The following is a 19,239-nucleotide window of genomic DNA, read 5'->3' as shown; positions in this document are numbered from 1 at the left end:
AGTGTTGAGAGTGTTGAGACAATATCAATTTTGCAATTGGCTTTATGCTTAGAGTCTTGGCCCAAACTGTGCTAGATTGACATATTTCTTTAGCCTGTCTTGTCGTTCTCTATTTTATTTATACTTTGAGATCAATTTCCCTTAAAAATATGATTTGAATTTTCTGTCTGTTTTATCATTTATGCAAGTTGACTAGTTTATAACTAATGACTGTAAACCAAAATTTTTAACTTCAAGTGATAACGTTCTGATGTACTTGTTAAGATCTAGCTCCAAGTGTGGCCAGTCTCAAGGCAAAGCGAGCGTTATATCCATTCAGATGGACTTATGATGTGTTTTTAAGTCATAGCGGTGATTATGATTGTTCAAGTTTTGTTAGTCATCTCTACAACTCCATGCGCAAAAGAGGAATCCATGCCTTTGTTAACGATGAATCTCTCATGTCTGATAAGGAAGAAATGAAAGCTATCGTTGTTATCTTCAAAAACTATGCATCCTCAACATATTGTTTGGATAGTCTTGCAACCATTCTTGAGTGCTGCAGAATAGAATATCGATTCGTTTATCTAATATTATATGACATGCAGCCATTAGAGCTGCAACATCAAACAGGGAGTTGCGGCCAAGTATTTGCAAGGCTTGAGAAGATATTCAAACACGACAAACAACGTATGCAAAAATGGAGGTTGGCTTTGGCTGAAGCAGCTGACTCAAGACGCAATTGCTATTTCATTCCCAAGTATATCCTCACCCTTTCTCTTAATCATTCTTCTTTTTCAGCACTCCTCTATTTGTTACTCCCATATCTCTTTTATAACTTACGAATATGACTTATTCAAAATTTGATATTATGTATAAAATATAGATTTTGATTTTAACTAATTCTAATAAGCATTATTCTACTTTACATGTGGAATAATATATGTATGCATGTAGTATGTATATTGATAAAGATGCTTCCCTGCCGCTGGTAAATTTCTACAAGTAGCACTGCCTACTGTCCTTAATATAAGAACTAATTTAATTTTTATTTTAATTATAAATATAAAACCTCAATCCACTTTGACTTTTATATTTATCTTTTTTTTTTAAAGTAGTCCTCGTAGTATATTGCACATGTTAAAGATTTTATTAAATGATAATTCGAATTAATACATATGATTAGTAAGAGTATTTTAGAAAAAATAACACATATTTATGATAAATAACAAACTTAACAAACTTACTTAATCTACTCAAATTAGTCAGCTAGTTCTTATATTAAGGATAAGAAATAATATATCATAGTCTTTTGTTAGACTAAAAAGTGAATTCATTCTGAATTGGTCAGGAATGCAATAGAAGACGAGCATATTATTACTAAAAGGGTTACTCGGGAAGTCTGTAGAAGGATTGATAAATTTCCTTTACCTCATGGGGATCTTTCAGGGTTATTTTGAGTCCTGGGATCGAGAAGAAGCAGTCTCAATTTTGGATATTAGGTCTAATAAGGAAGTCAAAATGGTAGGAATTTGGGGAACGATATTTTACAAATTACAGATAGCACGTGCTGTGTGTAATTCTATTGCTAGTCATTTCGAAGATTTATGGTATTTTTATGGTTCTCAGGAAATAGCCAAGAGCAGCAATTATTTCACATTAGATGATTTCCATGATTTGATAAAACAGCCCTGATTCCCATAGAAGAAGATTCTTGTAATTCTTGATCATATCGAAGAATGGGATCAGTTTTGAGCAGCTAGAGGGTGGGATCAATTTGGTCAAGGAAGCAGGGTCATTGGTGCTACATGGGATGAACAGTCGTTAGTGAGTCTTGGTATTCAAAGAATTTTTTATGCAGGGAAATCTGCTTTGGAGGTGCCTGTTTGGTAAATAATGGTTGAATGGCAATTTGCTTTCCTTTTTTTTTTTGGGTTCAATTAAGGAGCACCCGATTCGATCAGGTGACTTGATGGGACATGGGAGGCACAATGCTGCTTCACCATCAAGCCAAAATTTCGATCGACTTGAGAATTTGCGTTGATCCTCTCCTAAGAAAGCACTTACAACTATAGCTGGTAATTCAGGAGGGTCCGGCCTGCTCGAGTGATCCCAAATTCAGACCTGTCTAAGTAAGCCCGAACACGTGGCAAACTTCCGTTTTTTTTTTTACCAGCTATATGGAAAATCTCATGAAACCAAGCCCACCCTCAACAATTCAGGATTTTGGGCTGCCTACAAACCGGAATTGTTAGGCCTTTATGATTTCGCAATTTTTAAGGTTTAGTTTGCTTTTACCTTCAAAAGAAAAAAAATCTTCAGCCGAAGCTACAACAATCCATAATTTGAACAAGAGAGATCATGAAAATGACATGAAGAACAAAGATTAGAAGTTGGTTAAAAAATAAAGCTACGAATACAAATCCGTCAAGATAAATAATCAAACAATTAGGTATACTTTTATTTAAAAATAGCTTACTAAACGTCAGAATTTAAAATTAAGTTCCAGTATATTTATTTAAAAATAATTACAGTTTTTTGAACATTAAATTGTTACAATGTTAAGTGTCAGTGGAAGTCTCGCTTAGTATGGAGTCAGCCTGGGCTTAATTAAAAAGAGGAAATTTTCATTTAAGTATTAAGCTTCTGAATTCAAATGTGGCATCCAATTTTCGCTTTCATATTGAAAGGACCACCATGCCATGTTATCAACATAGGAGTTGGGTAACGAGCATAACTCAAAAGGATTTCGTCCTTTGGAGTTTCGTCCTTTGTAACATCACCCTTATAAAAATTATTAAAAAATACGCTCCTTTGTTTTCCTAGAAGATGACGGGGATTGTGACCTTTTTTTTTTTTTGTAAAAAATATTTCCAAGACGATGTGTTTGTAGCCCTCTTAAGAAGACTAATACCCGTAAATATCTTTTCCACACTTTGTTTTCTCCGTTTGCCACCTTTTTGTATCTTTCTGTGTAAACTAAAGCCGTTAAAATTAAGGGAACAAGACCGCAAGCTACACGAATGTGTATCCTATTTGGTTAAGCCATGAGTACAGTTGGATTTCATCAACTTGCTTTATTTAATCTTCTTTGGACATGGACACGGGCATGTGGTTTTTCCATCGCCATGATTATTAAATTTACCATCATTGCATAGATCACACAATAGAATACCACTTCCCCTTCCTTAATACAAGATATACTTAATTAATTTAAGTTGGCTAAGAAAAATAGCTAAATTTGTTTTTTGTCAAAAATATGCATTAGTTTCCTTAAAGTATTTTTTTAAATCATTGAAACTACCATTTGATGCAAACTCCCTTCATATATATAATTAATCGGGTTATTTTGAATAAATAAGGATAATAAAATAGATTGTAGTCTTATATTTAGAATATGATTCAACTTCCTCAATTACTAGCTCTATCTTATATCAAGAACTGAAAGTACTAGAATAACTTCAAATTATATATGAAAGTTTTAATATTCATAGACATATTCCTCTATGCACAATGAAGGTCATTATCTCTACACCTATCTATTGAATTTCTCCCACTACTTTTAGGCTCTGCTTGGATAAGAAGAAAAATTAAAAGGAGAGAAAATAGAGAGAGGGAAAAAGTAGAGGGAAGTTGTTATCAACCCTCTTGTTTGGATGGATGAGAGAAAATAAAGAAGAAAGAAAATTAGCAAATATATAAATGACTAAAATGTTCTTATCAAAATATATCATATGTAAAATTAAATTAAATTAAATATTGCAATAAAAAAATTCTATTAGCATTAGCATTATCAAATAATTTAAAATCAAGTTATTTGGTTTATATATATTTTCAGATTATTATGTTTTAAAACCAAATTATTTAATAAAAATATTGTTTTAAGACAAAAAAATAAAAGGTAAATAACTTTTTAAATATAATATAAGAAAATAAATATGGAGAGGAAGAGAGAGGATGGGCAGTCATGAAAATCTTGTTTTCCTTCCCAAATCTCTCCATATATGGAGAGAAAATTTGAAGAGAAAATGAGGCATAGAACCCACTTTATTTTCTTCTCCATTTTTTCTTCCTCCCACATTTTCTCCCATAGTCAAACAAGAGAAAACTTGTTTCTCTTCATGTTTTCTTTTTTAGTTTTCTCTTTTCCTAATTTTCTCTATATCTAAGCAAGGGGTTAGTGGAGAGGAGCCATTTCCTACGCGTTAATGAAATTATTAATGCTTTTTCCACGTCACCCTGCTACCATATTCTTGGTGAGCCACAAGATTTAATTTATATACATTTTCAATAAAAGAAAAAAATTAGGTCTCTTTTTTAGCTTTACCCTATGCTTTTGCCATTTTTATGAAGCCCTGGTGGGGCGCGGGCGGCTGACTCAAGGGCCCCCCAAACCGCACGAAATGGTTGCCTTTTACATGGCTCATGAGGAAGATTTAAATATTTAAAAAAAATGGGGGTCCCGATCTGTTATTTTTTCCGTTTTAAACGGGGTCCTTAACTTCAGTTTCCCGCAAATGTTTTCTTTATAGCTGTCGTTGCGGTCGTTTCCTTCTCTTCTCCCCGTCTCTCCGTCTTCGCACCGTCATTCTCTCCCATTTCTTTTTTTCGTGTTACGTCATTTTGGCAAGTAAAATTATCCCTGATTACAAAATTTTTTTCATAAAAGTTATTTTTATTTTGTTAGAACTATCTAATAATAGTAATTTTATGTTGTTTAGAGAAAAATTTTTATCTCAAGTTTAGAGCAAGTGGTAAGTTTTGATGAGTGTTAACTGTAATATTGTAGATCTATTATACTAGAGTATTTCTATCGGTTTAAATTTATTCATTTATTGGTTTTAGTATTTAAAAATTAATTTTTAGTTAAAAAAATCTTTTATTTATGAGACACCATATTTATACCGATTAAAATTAAGTTAAATAATTTATTTGGATCATTTGACATATTATTGAGATTTTAATCGGTTTAGTTTTATTTATTGGGTGACTGGAAGTTTTAAAATAATTATTTTAACTAAAAAATCTGTTATTTGTGAAAAAAAATGATAATTATACTATTAAAATTTTGATTAGATTATTTATTTATAAATATTTGAGGTGCTATTTAATTTTGATGATTTGGTTAAGATTTAAACTTCAAATGAGATTTTTAAAATTTAAAATATAATAATTTCATATTTAAAAATGTTAGAAAATTCTTTTTAGTAAAGTAAATAATCTGAAGGATGTAAATGAATAATTTGGCTTCTTAAAAAATTATAAGTTAGTTATAAAATACTTAGTTTGGGTTATGAAAGTTGTGAAAATTTAGAATGAAAATAAAATAAAATAAAATAAGAAACTTAACTAATATATAAGCTTAATTAATTAATTAATTAATTAGCTTATATTAATATATGGTTATATTAAATGTGTAGATTAATTATTGGATTATTGGTTTGAGCACGGGATTGACTTTGTGGTAATCTTTTTATAGCTTAAGTAAAAAGTAACTACTTTTCACTTGTTATATATGCTTTTATGATGTTTGTGAGTGATTTCAAATTACATGATATTCTTAAAATGCCATTAGGATATGATTTAAGCAATAAAATGTATTATTATTGAAATTGCCTTGAGATACTTAATGTTATTGAAAAAATAGTTATGAAATTATAAATTTATTATAAAGTTGTCATGTAGGACATGAATTTATTGAGAAATGATTTTGAGGATTGATGTTGATTATTGAAATTTAAAAATCTTGATTTTGGTAAATGTATTGGTAAGTAATTATTTTATAAATTTCATGAGTATAAATACGAGAGAGGATGGTGAATGTGGATTGATGGGAGGCATATTACAGAAAAAATAAGGGGTGAATTTTGTACATATTATATAGGTAATTATATAATAGGACACCAGATGTATACTGGTTGATCCTTTGGCCCTTTTGCGTGCTGTAGGGCATATGACATCTCGCTAGTAGGCTAGAGGTGAAACCCATGGTCCGGTCTTGTGTTCTGTGGATTTTGGCCTGTTCACATCACTTGATTAGTGAGCTTATTTTGTTGAGCTACCAGTCACATAAATCAGTACTAGCCAATGGGTTCAGTCAGAGGAAAAAAAGTGTGCGAAAATAAGGTGGAATTGAGAGTGAGATATTGTATTTAGATATATACATATATATAACCATGTGACAATTGTGAATGTTATTATTTTTGTAACTGTTCCACTTAACACCTTCCAAGCACTTGTTTGTATGCTTGATGGGTAGGATTGTTGACTCCTGAGACTTTTGTCTCATCCTATAGTTTAAAATTTTCAAGTAATAGCTCTAGGGCTGGTCCTTCAGGAAAGGCGGCAAAGGGTTGGCTATCAAGTTTGTCTTGTATATCCTCATTTTTGTCATGTGATGAGTATTTATATATTGCCACATATAGCTCTTTTTATGTACCCTGATTTATCTAAGAGTGATTGTCTTGGTTATTTTTGTTGTAGGATTGCATGCTAGTAGAAGACCAGAGGTCTTCAAGGGTTTGCTTGTGTTATTGAGTTGTGAATCCACAATGATTTTTGAAAATAGTTAATTACTGTCAGTTTAGAAGAATTTTATTCAAAAAATATCATATTATAGGCTTAGAGTTAAAAGTGATATTCTAAATTTCGTAAAACCCAAGACCTAATTTGTTTAGTAAAGCCCAACACCCAATTTGTTTATTTTCATATCTAATTATTAGTTCAAGTCTTTTTTATTATGGTTAACATTTCTGGCGAATCAAATTTCTTTCTTTTTTTTTTTATAATCATGGTAGCCCTTTCAAAGATTATATTAAGATTGTTTCCTACCATGGTTAGTATTATTAAATTTTGAGTTTAAAAAGGTTAGTAACAGGTTAGAAATAATTGTTGTTACAGCTCAAATGTGTTAAGATTCATGGCGCAGCGAGCCACATCATCCTCTTGTATCTATCACAAATGGACTTATGATGTGTTTCTTAGTTTTTATGGCGATGATACTCGCTTAAGTTTCATCGGCCATCTCTATGAAGCTCTACGTCAAAGGGGAATTCATGCCTTTATTGATGACGAATTCATTAGGACGGGGAAAGAACTCACACATGCTCTTTTCAGGGCTATAGAAGAATCAAGAATAGCCACCATAGTTTTTTCAAAAAATTATGCAAACTCAACATTTTGTTTGGAGGAACTTGTAAAGATTTTGGATTGCTTCAAGGAAGAAGGCCGGTTGATATATCCAATCTTCTATTATGTGGAGCCATTAGAATTGCGACGACCAAGAGGAAACTACGTAGAGGCATTTGCTCGATTGGAGGAACGATTTAAAGATAACAAGCTGAAGGTGGAGAAATAGAAGAGGGCTTTGTCTGAAGCTGCTGAACTCAAAGGCTGTCATCTAAAACCAAAGTATACACATCTTTTTATATACCCTTTTCCCTTTTTTTTGGGTAGAGTTAATTCGAATTTCCATGTTAGTACAATATGCTCAAACATAATCTATGAAGTCCAACATGAAAATAAAATTTTCGTCAATTATGTTCCATATTTATCGGTTTTACAATATTTTATGGAAAAAATGTTTTTATTTTTTTTCAAAAAGCCCTCACAAAATATTTTTGTATTTTATTTTTCTAAAGAAGACAAACAATAATCAAGCATGCCCTATACTTCCCTCAATAGCAGCTAAATTCGATTAACTAGAACACAATCAATTCATGTGATTACTTTAATTTTTTCCCCTAATCATTGCAATTGAATTTAAGGTCATGATGCCACACTTGCATATATCATCACTTATTGTGTGAGGAATGAAACTACTATTTTCAATATAGAAGATCAGGTTAAAAAAAAACAAGTTTTTATTTCTAAATTGACACATCGAATAGTTGGATTAAAAGTAAACTTCTTACATATTGGTCAAGATTGCAAAAGAACAAGAGTGTATTACAAGGATCATCTGTGAAGTGGCTACTAGGATTAATCAGGAGCCTTTGCATTACAAATTATGCTATTGGACTTGCATCTCAAGTGAAGGAAGTCATCTCTTGTTTAGATCTTTGGTCTACTAGGAAAATTAAGATGATAGGAATTTGGGGACCTAGTGGTCTAGGTAAATCAACTATTGCAAGAGCTGTGTATAATTCGATCGCTGATAATTTTGACAGTTTATGCTTTCTTTCCAATGTAAGAAAACAATCTAAAAATGCTGAATGGTTTGTCACATCTTTAGGAGACATTACTGTATAAATTAGTCATGGAGAAAGATCTCAAATTGGGAGATTATCATGAAGGAATACCAATAATAGAACATAGGCTTAGTCAAAAGAAGACTCTTTTGATTCTTGATGATGTTGAAAAATTGGACCAATTAGAAGTGCTTGCTGGAAGTTGTAATTGGTTTGGTTGTGGAACTAGAATCATCATCACCACTAGGGATAAGCAATTGCTTGTGAGTCATGATGTTGAAAGCATTTATGATGTCAAAGAATTGAACTACAAGGAGTCTCTTAAGTTGCTTAGTTGGTATGCCTTTAAAAAGAAAAATATGGATTCCACCTACATGGAGGTTTGCAATCGTGCAATACATTATTCGTGTGGATTTCCATTAGCTTTAGAAGTGATTGGTTCTAACTTGCATGGTAAGGGAGTCAATCACTGGAGTTCTGCATTGGATCAATTTAAGACAACACTGTATCAAAGAGTTTTGGAAGCCCTAAAATTAAGCTATGATACTTTAGGGGATGTTGAGAAAAAAGTTTTTCTTGATTTGACTGTCTTCTTCAATGGTAAAGAATTAGAAGATGTCAATTATACCCTATTGTGTATTCATGGAATACAGCTAGAATATGCTATTGAAGCACTAATTGATAAATCACTCACAAAGATTAAAGAAGATCGTATAAACAATGCATGACTTGATAGAAGATGTGCGTAAAGAGATTGTTCGACAAGAATCACCACATGAGCTGGGTGAACGTAGCAGGTTATGGTTCTATCAAGACATTCTTCATGTCTTACAACAGGACACAATAAGATCACATATTCACATATACATATCCATTTTGTTTTATTTAAAATTTGCTCATGATTTGTACATATCTAAATTTTGAAATTTATTGTGTGTTTTTCATTTGAAAAGGAAACTAACAAGGTTGAAGCCATAATTCTAGATTTACCAAAAGGTATGGAAGTACAATGGAGTGGAGAGGCATTCATGAAGATAAAAATCTTAAAATGCTTGTGATAAGAAAAGCATGATTTTCCAAATGTCCCAAACATCTCCCAGACAGTTTAAGGTGGTTGGAATGGAAAGAATTTCCTTTCAAATTTTTAGCATATCATATGCGCCCAACATAGCTTGTTTATCTAGACTAGTCTTTTAGTTATTGTGAATTGCTCCAACCATTTGATAAGGTGAGTGAATGTCTACCGCTTGCACTTTCTTTTCTTTCTTTGCCTAATTCTAAATGATATATGACATTTGTTTTGCAAAGGTTCCACAGTTTAAGTCGCGTGAATTTTAGAAATTGTAAAGTTTTACAGCAAATACCAGACTTATTTGGAGCTTCTAGTTTAAGAGAATTGTTGCTCGATTGTAGCACAAATTTAATTGAAATTCATGATTCAGTTGGATGTTTAAATAAAATAAATTGGGAAAATTGAGTGCCATGCGATGTAAAAAGTTGAAAGTTTTACCACCTGGCCTTAGGATGACGTCTCTTCAGCATCTCAACTTCTTCAGTTGCTCAAGTCTCAAGAATTTTCCTGAGATATTAGTCATGATGGAAGAAATGCAAAAACTTGATCCAAACAGGACAGCAATTACTGAATTGCGATCTTCAATTTGCAACCTCACTGAACTTAAAATCTTAAACATGGAGGAGTGTCCTAATCTTAAGCAACTACCAGCTAGCATTTGTATATTGCCAAACCTTTGGAAGCTAACAGCAAATGTTTGCGAAAGAATGAGGCATTTTAAGATATGTGAAGGTGACGAAGAAGCAAGCTTAAGTTGCTCAGCAATGTCTTTGAAATTAGAACATTTTCATTTCTCAGACTGCAATTTATCAGATGACTCTCTTGCTCTTGGTCTCCCTCACTTCCCAAATATGATACATTTAGATCTAAGTTTTAATAATTTCACAATTCTTCCTGAATGCATTAGAGAATATCGCAATTTGAAATATCTTTTGTTGGATAATTGCAAGCAAATTCAGCATATTCCAGGGATGCCACCAAACTTGGAAAAATTCAGTGCCATATGTTGCAAGTCGTTGACTAAGTTTTCTAAAAGCCAAGTATTAAAGCAGATATCTCTCTTTTCACCAGCCATTCTCTCTAGTTATACGTACATGCATATTCTTCTATTACTTATGTGTTAGCTGGCATTTTTTTAATAATTTTTTTGGTAATATGCAACGATAGGCACCCAACTTTAATCAAGGAAAAGAAACTTTATTTTGCAAGGAAAAAAGTTCCCAGGAAGGCTACACAATTGTAGTCGAGGAACTTGTATGTCATTTTGGGTTCGTACCATGTTCCCTCCCATATGTTTCTATGGATTCTTGTTAAAGATTATCAAGATTATATCCACAATTGCAAATTCTCTGTGTGCATCAATGATATCAAACTAGATATTTCTTCTAAGTGGCTTTTATTATCAACAATAAAGACCGATCACATATATATGTGTGATATGCAAAGTATAATTCACAATATTGAACTCCATGTAAATAGGTGGAACCAAGTGAAGGTTTCCATTGAGAGCAAAACACGGGAAAGATATTTTGGAGTACATGTATGCAATCTACAAAGTAACTTAGAAAATATTCAGTTCATGGATCCTCGAAGATATGTTGATCAAAACTTGTGGCAAAAAATACAAGAGAGCAACTGGAAGATTCAGATGAATTCGAGGAAGATATGAGTTTGGACGTGGATTTTCAAGGTATTTTTTTCCCCTTCAATTCTCTTTCTTTTTGTGCTACCATTGATATTCTTTCCCATACTATGCATGCTTTCCGACATAGCTGTTTTGCAAGTCAGACGATACTATAAGAAATATGGGAAATACCTTTTTTTATTCACTCTCTGACAATAAAAAAATTATCTTAAATCACATCTCACATAATAATCAAAGGGAAATATCGAAAATACCTTTTTTATTCATTGGTCATATCTCCAAATTGGAGTGTTCCTATCATGGTAATGTCATAAATTTTCCAGTTGAATTTACAAGTGTTCTGCTAATGGATTTTGTTGAGGTGTTAGATAAGCACCAAGTTATCATTTTCCCCTGTCTTGAGATGCGCACACGTTGTTTGATAAGTAGCCCCAATGACTTCTGTGCCTTGCTCATTAAATTTGGTGATATATGTCTTGATCATTTTAAGTTGTTACTAGTAATCCCTTTGATAATGGATCCTATCCCCTACATCTCACTTCTACATCACCTATGTAGTTGCATTCAAGTTGGGTTTCGGATTGGGCATTTACATGGCTTAATTGCCTTCACTTTGCCTGTTAGATGTTATGCTCTGGAGGTCCAATTGCAATCCCATAAATTTGTGCCTTCATCCCTTGTAAAGGCACTAATTGCTATTAAGCTACAACATAAAGGGAGAGCATATACGTGTGATGCGAGACTCATGCGGTAACTTATATTCAAGTTCTTAAAGGATTTATTATATTGCTGCAAAAATATGGATTCTTTGTAAACCATTTTAGTGATTCTTACCTTGTTATTAATGGTAAAATTCTCAACAAAGTGTGTATACACATATTTTAAATTTGAAAATTTTATTTTATCATACACAGTCTATTATTTAATGGCCTTCCTTTATTTTATAAAACTGTTTAAAAAATTATTCGTAAAAAATTAAGAACAATATATAAAGCTTAATCGATTTCAATCGCATTTCATTGCTCAACTTGTTAATGTGAAATGGTAAAGTTTTCACGTTGACACATGAAATTCGTTTCCCAATAATTATCAAATTTAAAAACAATAAATGTCCATCAAGAAGAAAGAAGCAACAGCTTGGTATGAACTTGAATTGTTGGACAAAAATTCCTAGTCAACCTCCGAAGTCTTCCCCAGCCAAGTCTTCTTGGTCTTTTCTTGTGTAATTTATAATAAACATATATAATGTTTCAATAGAACCCATGTTAATTCCTGTCTTTTGTCAGGTCAAAGGAAATTATAATGTTCCCGTTCCATGAAACCTTCTCTAATCTTCACTTCTCCTTTTTTTTCTTTTTACCACCACACTGTTATTTATAGGATGGACCGATGGAGATAGAGTTTTTTGTTTTCTTTTTTTTTCAAGGAATGTTTGAATTAGCTTCTTGAAATTTTTTTTATAGATTTCGAGATAATTAGTAATTTTATAAATTTTGAGATAACAAGTATTTTACCTCAATTTGGATGAAAATATTTTTCAAGTACTACTTTCAATTTTAATATAATAACTTGTTTAACTGTTATTTTGACCTAATTATAAGATACCAATTCGTTTTGTCTATCATATTTATTTATTTATTTTAAAATAGTTTTTATAATAATGGTAGTTCTATCTAATATACTTGATTAATAAATATATTTTATAAAAAAATAATTATTTATTATAAATAATTAACTTAATTATTTTTAATTTATTTAAATTAATTAATTAGTTTTTATGCTAAAGACGCATTTGTTATTATGTTGCCAAACTCTCCTAAATGGCAATCGCCACCCCCCCTTTTTCAACTACCCACTCACAAAACATGACACAAATATAGTCTTGATTTGCTGGTAATTACAAGTGAGCCATTCAATCCTTCACATCATTCTCCGTGTAACGCAAATCAAGGAGCCTTAACCTGCCGGAACTCATAGCCCTATAAATGCACATGCAGCTATAAATAGGTGCCCTTATAGGTCGTCCTTTTTTAATTTCTTTTACATAACATTATCATGTTATGATATTAATTAATTTTATTTAATGGCAATTGTTTTAATATGAGTAAAACTATAAGTTTATTTTATTTTTAAATAAGATTACCACCTGATCTTATTTATAATTTTTAAGAGAAGAAATTTTATTGATTCTATTTTTATGTCATTATTAATTTTTTTAATAGGAGTATACAAATTTATTTTTTATTTATTATTGTGCAAATTATAATTTTTAAGAAAATATTATTAAATAGAGATAAAATTAAAAAAAATTTAAATTGTAAGATAAAATTAATGAAGTTTTTTTATTAAGAGAAATATTTTAAAAGATTGAGAGAATAATGACTCAATCACATCGACCATTATAAGGAATAAGATTGTGCTGGATTCTATTAACCCGTTTTCTGTATATTTTTGAGAAAAATTATGATTGTACCCCTGTTTTTAAAATAGGAAAAAATTCAGGAAATTTTTTTTGAAATTAGTATTTTTCAATTGAGACACTTAATACTTCAAAATGACATCGAAGAAAGTAATCATAAAATTAAAATTTTAAAATTTAATAAAAGTGACAAAAATGTTCTTTTCAGAATAACAATTTATTTGAGAATAATAAGTCTTGATTGTAATATAATAGGTATCAATTTGGAATTAATAACACGTTTTTTTTCTAATACATAACATATGAATTAATTAAAAAATACAACAATTTATTTGGAAATAACTAGTCTTGATTATGAAATTACAAATCTTAATTTGGGATTAACAATATATTTTTTTTCGATGGAATTAACAAAAAGGCATTTTTTTATTTTACTTGAATTTCAAAATTTTAATTTGGGTTTACTTCCTTCTCTGTCATTTTGAAGTGTTAGGTCTCTAAATTGAAAAATACTAATTTCAAAGTTCTTTTTTAAAATTTTTCCTTTAAAATACTCCTCCTGGTTCTTGTTACAAATTTTAAATAACTAATTTGTATAAAATAAAAATAATATTTAAAAGGAATAAATAAATTTAAAATATACTTTTATTTCTAAATATGCTCTTATAATAAATGAAAAAAAATATTTAAAAAATTACAGAGAAATGTGATGAAAAAGAATATGGTAAATGGGACATAGTAAATAATTAAGAAAAAAATTGAAAAAAAAATTAAATGTTAAGATAAATACAAATTAAAATTCATAAAATGTTTTACACTCTTTTTCAAATTTGAAATTATAAATAAGACTAAAAAAATATAGATTTTTTTTTAATTTTTTTACTTTATCCCTCCATATAAGAATTCATTCATTTTGTTTCATGCATTAAATGTATTTTTTCCACTAAAATGCCTCTGATCTGGCTAATTCTCCATTCTTCGGTAAATAGTCATTTCTAATTAATACATCTCATCAATTAACTGTTAGGCATGGTTGTGAAAGCCAAGCACAAATACTGAACATATTTTTTTTAATGGAATATTTTTATCATACATTTTAAATTAACAATAATAGCTAATGAAGTACTACTTAAATTTGGTTCAAAACATAAGCATCAAATAATTAAATCATGCAATTCAAAAAATTAATTAAAATTGGTTAAAGATAATAAAACTTATTTTTCTAAACCACTATTATTTATGAAGAGGATAAGCAAGACAGAGATCAAATGAGTGAAAAAAAAGGATCAGAAAGACATATAATTAATTATAAATGAAAAAAATATATTGAGTGATTGGATAAATCAAAATCATATCTTATTGAAAAAAAAATTAAACCTTTTCAAAAATTTGACTCTTGTACTTTGCATTATAGAGAGGAAGGAATAGTCAAAAAGGCTTCTGGAAGGAAACGAGTAATTAAATGGTGAGAGCTGCTCAGCTCGGGCGCAATTATAGGCATTGATATTCACATATGTGGCCCATCGATACCGTGTTCACACGTAAAGCTTCGCGGAAGCCCGCTTGCGTTGACTCGTTGACTCCACTTGTCGGTCCCCATTATAAATCCCCCGCGCACACAGACGCCTGACGCAAGTTTGTCTGTGCAAGATCGGCCATCAATCGGGACCTTGTTGGTGGTGATGTCCAGCCAAGCTCCGACCAAGGGCTGCTCGACGTCACCACCAACAATATCCCCATTGACGATCGGAACGGCGTTTCTTTCTGATCGGAGAGTAGTCGCCGTTGGAGCTTGGTTTGCCGTGGCTCCGTCGTGGTTTGAACAGAAGAATGGAAACGGTGTAGGGAAATTGATCGGAGAAGATGGGTTATCAAGATCTTCTCTGACATCTGTCTTAGGTATGGCGGTGGTGGCCATCCAATTGGCGGTGTGGCCTTGGAAAAGAAGCCCCACAATAACGAGTCTTCAAGAATATTATAAAAAAATTACTTTCTTTCTGGGTTCACGTATAATACTACTGCATATTTTTCCTTATTTAAACTTATGTCCTTTGTGCTTGATTTGTTAAGAAATTGATTCAACTCGAAGATAAGATGCAGTTTTATTTTTTATTTTTTTAACTGACGAAAAATAAGGGCTAACCTACTTTTTGGATATGATCCCATTATTAATCTTTGCATGACCGCTTGCTGGGTCCGGGTCAATATGGGCATGCACATCCATATTGTATCATTCAATTTGAATATTCATTCGTGGATCAAGAAGAGCTTTAATTGCAAGGATAACACTATAATCGCTCTATTTTTGTCAAAATCGCGATTTGAATCTACAGTTTTACAAAAGTACACGTGAGAGGTGGAGCACAATGGTGGTTCAGCCGAATAATTGGAATAGGAAAGGTGTTTGTTAATTTTCTGATAGAAGTTGCTACTGCTTATACTGTTATGCTTAGTTCTGTTTGTTTGCTTTAACTGTTTCTTAAGAACTGCATTGTGATTTTGTGCTAAACTGGTTATTGTTGGTTTCTTTTGTTATTTTTACTTCTTGGAAAGACGTGTGTTAGGCTGTATTGATTGGTGTTTTTGGAGAGTTTTATTTCTTGGCTTCGGTGATTAGTCTGTAACTTAATTTTTTTGGTAATTAATAAAATGAATTCTTTTCACAAAAAGGGGGGGGGACAGACAGAAAACCGTATTCATCTGGCTTGGAAACATACTTTAAAAAAGAAAAAGAAATAATGGGTTTTATATTGTTAAATTATAGAACAATTTTCAGTATTTTCCGATCTATAAAATATAAAACTACGGACGATACTCTGCTGCACGTATTAAGAAAAGCGTCCCTCAATGGCAACTGCCTATTTCAAACAACGCTATTCTATGGATTCCGATCCTTGCCCACCTCAGAACTATACACTTGTGTTTCCCCCAGTTCCGAAATCAATACATCTCAATCTGGAATATCACTAAGGAAGAAACTAAGCATGCTCTTTTTTACATGAACCCACTTAAATCGTCGGGAGCTGATGGTTTGCACAGTCACTTCTTCCAGACCTATTGGGAAGTGGTTGATGACACTATTTTCAATGAAATGAAAGCTATCTTTGAAGAAGGGGAGATTGACTCGGAGCATAATCACACTCTAATAGGCCTCATCCTAAAGAAAGACAGTTCCCAAACACTTAAAGAATTCTGGCCAATTAGTCTTTGCACTCCTTTCTACAAGCTTGTTACCAAGATAATTGCGAATCGAGTCAAGTAAGTCATGCCCAAGCTTGTACTTCCCTATCAATCAAGTTTCATTGAGGGAAGATTAATCACCGATAATATAATTATCGTCCAAGAGACAATCCACTCAATGCGCAGGAAAAGGGGAAAAACTGGATGGATGGTTCTAAAAGTTGACCTGGAAAAAGCCTTTGATTGCTTGCGATGGGATTTTATTGAGATACACTCAAGGCTGCCAAACTTCCACCAACGCTCATTACTCTCATTATGAAGTGCGTCACCTCATCATCCATCCAGGTTTTGTGGAATGGACAAGCTGCAACTACTTTCTATCCTCAAAAGGGAATTAGACAAGGAGACCCGCTGTCACCGTATATCTTTGTGTTATGCGTAGAAAGATTGTCTCAAACTATCGATGCAGGAGCCTAAAGAGGCCATTGGCAACCGATCAGAATGGGAAAGGGAGGTCCGGCCCTATCACACTTGTTTTTCACAGATGATTTAATCCTTTTCTGCTCCACAAATTCATCCCTATAGTCAGTTTGCTACATTATATGCTTAATGATTTCTGTATGTGTTCGAGACATAAAGTCAGCAAAGCTAAGACAAGAATATTCTTCTCCAATCCCCTTCTGTATGTGCCGTCAAACTATGTCTGCAATCAGCCACTGTTTAGGATTTCAGAAGGCAGACAACCGGGGACACTACCTGGGTGTGCCTCTCTTGCATCAGCGCATCACAAAGGACACTTACAAATACATCGAAGAGAGAGTGCAACGGAAGCTCTCTGGGTGGAAAGCTTGAACCCTGTCCCTAGCAGGTCGGATAACTTAAGCACAATCTATCCTTTTCACTATACCATTTTACGCCATGCAAACTACTCGCCTCTCAAATACCACAACAGCTAAGTTACAGTCCTTAATACGAAGCTTTATTTGGGAAAATACTAACCATCATAAAAGTGTCCATCTCATCAAATAGACCCAAATGTGCCAACCCAAGAATCAGGGGGATGTGGTCTAAAAAATCTAGATGATTCGGCCAGATTTGTACCGGCTCAAAGATCCTTGTAAGGGAATATGGCTGGAGTAGTGATAATAGTCAGCCAATGAAAACAAAGAATACCTTATATCTATAGCGCAGCTTGGCTACTGTCTTCGAAGAAACACAACTAGGCATTAAATGGAAAATTAACAGTGGGAAGCAAATTCGGTTCTGGTGTGACAACTGGTTAGGTGATCTCGGTGCTCTTCACAATCTTGCTTTTACTCCGTTAGATGCCACTGAGTTGGGTTAAAAACTGATTGACTTCATTTCGGAGGATGGGAATTGGAACTGGGAGGCATTTGCTATGTTACTCCCTCAAACTGCTTTGTCCGATATTGCAAAACTTGAACCCCCAAGGCTGCATAACAAGGATGACTGCCGATTGTGGGGACTAGAAACCAAAAAAGAGCTCACCTTCATATCTGCTTATCAGTCTATCATGGAACCAGATTGGAATGAGGAATCCTCCAAATGGAATCTAGTTTGGAAATAACCAGGACCATAAAGAATTAGATCCTTTTGTGGCTCGTTCTGTGATCCAATAAAACTAATACTGTTTGGCGCGTTACTTTTGGAACCTTATGCTGGAAGCCATGGTCTTCCCATAACAAGAGACATTTTAGCAAGGAAGACATCCAGCCATATAGACCAGTCAATGAAGTCCTATTGCTGTCTGACCACACTATCAAGTCTGCGGATTTCGATAAGCACCTGACTTTGTAATTCTCTTTCTTGTAAGCTGGGCTTTTCTATTTGTTTTGTCCTACCGTTGTAAATACTTTTACCAGTAAAACATCTTTCACTCAAAAAAAAAAAAAATGCCAATATTTTTGGTGCATCACGCAAGTAAACAGATCTAGATAAAATAAAAACCACAAATTTTAAAAGATTAATATAATTTTTAGTCTTTCAAGTTTATCCTTATTTTAGTTTTGATCTCTCAAATTTTTATTTATTTATAATATTAATCCTTATAATCTAATAAAAATCTGGATCATTTTGCCTTTTGAGAAACCAAAACTTATTATTTGAAACTTGAGGAACCAAAACCAAAATAAAAGCAAACTTAAGGGACGAATGATTATAACTTATAAATTTAAAAAATTGTTTGGAATAGCTTCCAAATAACTTTGTGTTGGTGATTCATGAAATACAGAACAAATACGTGAAAGGAGTTTTGTCTCAATTTATATAAAACGTATAAGTAACTTCTAATGCTATGCCAAACAAGGCCTGAGCGTTTAAGTTGACCTTCATTCACGTTTAGAAACAGTGACGCGGACTAAGCACGTTTAAATTTAATACATTGGTCACAAGTTATGTTTTTTTCCCCTCTATTATGCATTGAAGATCTATTCACAAGGCACAAGCAATTAACAGGGAACAATAGCAACGAAATCCGTACCTAATAGTACGTTTAGCAGACAACAAATAGGCTCAGTTTTCTACGTAAAACAAGCTTAAGATATATTCATGGCAAACACGCATCCGGGTGGAAGACTGAGGATAGAACTGTAGGGTGATTTTGTATTTTTAAATAATTAAAGTTTTTAACATCCTCTTCAACAAATTTTGGTCCTTCTCTTCATCTCTCTCCCCCTCTCTGTTCTTTTTTTGTCATTTTCCCAAGGAAATTATGACGTTACCATTCCATGAATCT

At 32.4% G+C, this 19,239-nt stretch overlaps 1 pseudogene; it reads left to right on the top strand.

The window, feature by feature from the left end:
• Positions 1–8,061: 8,061 nt before the first annotated feature.
• LOC114747513 (TMV resistance protein N-like) lies at positions 8,062–8,896 on the top strand (annotated as a pseudogene).
• Positions 8,897–19,239: the final 10,343 nt, after the last annotated feature.

Source organism: Neltuma alba, unplaced genomic scaffold, assembly GCF_004799145.2.
Source record: "Neltuma alba isolate B1F8T4 unplaced genomic scaffold, ASM479914v2 tig00005347_pilon, whole genome shotgun sequence".
NCBI lineage: Eukaryota > Viridiplantae > Streptophyta > Magnoliopsida > Fabales > Fabaceae > Neltuma > Neltuma alba.
This window is presented reverse-complemented; position numbering and strand designations above follow the sequence as displayed.